The following is a 2035-nucleotide window of genomic DNA, read 5'->3' on the forward strand; positions in this document are numbered from 1 at the left end:
TATCTTAAAGCATTAGAGAAATGTGAATTATTATAAGAATCATAAAGCCTAATTCTAGAGCTGGAAAGCTGGAACTCAGAATATATAGTCCAAACCCCTCATTTTGCAGGTCAGAAAATTGAGGCCCAGGCAAGCTAAATAATTTTCCCAAGTCACATAGGTGGTAAGTGGCTGAACTGGGATTGGAACTCGGGTCCTATGACCCAGTTCAACATTCTTTTCCATTGCCCCAAAACATGAATAGTAACAACATACTCATGATCTTTCAGCACCCCTTTCAGAGAGACAGGACAACTCTCTACATATTTTTTATACATTAGATACAATTTGTCTATTTGCAATATGCAAATTTGCATACAATATAAATTATCATTTGTATTACAGATTGTACAATTAGAATTTGTAAAATTGTCATATTCACAAATTTGCATAAATTATATAATACATATATAATTATATGATTATATCATGATACTTATAATAATTATGTAAAATATAAAATATACAATACAGATTTTAGATAAATTCTGTGTATTTTTTTATTGTTGTCCAATTGTTTTCAGTCATGTCTGACTCATCATAATCCATTTGGGGGTTTTCTTGGTGAAGATCCTGCAGTGGTTTGCCGTTTCCTTCTCCTGCTCATTTGATAGATGAGGAAACTAAGGCAGTGACTTGCCCAGGGCCACCCAGCTAATAGGTGTCTGAGACTAGATTTGAACTCAGGTAAGGATCTTCTTGTGTCCAGTCTGTCCACTAGGCCACCTAGCTGTCCATACAAATAATTCTCTGTGTGTGTATGTGTGTGTGTGTGTGTGTACATAGGTCACATACACACAATTATATAAATTATATATATATAAAACCTGTATACTTACAGGCATGTTTTCTCTCCCCAGCTGAATATAAATTTCTTGATTGCTGGAACTATTTCATGTTTATCTTTATATTTCCAGGCCTGCCATTAGCTATCTAATAATGTTTCTTGATTAATTATTCCCATTTGCCAGATGAGGAAACAGAGTCTCAGAGAGAACTTTAGAGCTTGAAGAGACCTTAGCAGTATCTTGTCCAATTCCCTCATTTGACAGGAGACTAAAGTCTTGACAGGTTAAGAGGTTTACCCAAGGTCTTAGATGATGACAAAATTGAGATTTGAACCCAGGACCTCTGACTCCAAAACCAGTTCTCTTTCCACTCTCTCACAGTGAAGCCACCAGTGGTAAATTACTGGTCAAATTGGGAGTAGAGCCCAAGTTTTCTGATGTTTAATCCACTCTATCAAGATGGAATTGCTTTTAAATGATCCCTTTGGGAACTGGGTCACACTCTAGCTATCTGTGGACTTCCCAGCCTCCCCTGGGAGAAACTGGGGACTAAGAAGAGAGCAAAAGCTCCCTGTTAATTTCAGCAGTCCTGGCAAAGAGATTGATCTCAGGGAAGAGACAGGGAAGGGTAAGGTGGTGCTAGTGACCAGCCCTGATTCAGGGGCTTGTTCTGAAAGCCTGGTTCCTTTGTGATCTCCCCCACACCCACCCTAGAAGTGGAACAAGGCCAGGGACATCCTGCCCCAACTGCCTCCTCTTCTGGGGAAGGGATGTTCTTAAGATAAAAATACATTCAGAAACATTCCTTGGCCAGCATCACGACCCCCTTGCTCAGACATGAGGAGTGATGAGAGCAGAAGGAAAAGCTTAAAACCTGGCCAGATCTCCCCCACCCATGTTCAGTTCTGTCATTATGCTTGTCCTTGGTTCACCTTAGATGATACAGGGTTGGGACAGTTAGGTAGCACAGTAACACGAGGCCAGGAATCAGGAGAACCAGGTTCAAATCTGGACTCAGACACATCCTAGGGGTGTGACCCTAAGCAAGTCACTTAATTCCATTTGCCTAGCCCCTGCTGCTCATCTCTTAGAGTTGTTACTAAGGCAGAAAATAAGGGTTTGAGAGAAAGAAGGAAGGAAGAAAAGAGGGAAGGAAGGAAGGAAGGAAGGAAGGAGGGAGGGAGGAAAGAAGGAAGGAGGGAGGGAGG

The sequence above is a fragment of the Gracilinanus agilis genome, chromosome 1 (genome assembly GCF_016433145.1).
Source record: "Gracilinanus agilis isolate LMUSP501 chromosome 1, AgileGrace, whole genome shotgun sequence".
Taxonomy (NCBI): domain Eukaryota; kingdom Metazoa; phylum Chordata; class Mammalia; order Didelphimorphia; family Didelphidae; genus Gracilinanus; species Gracilinanus agilis.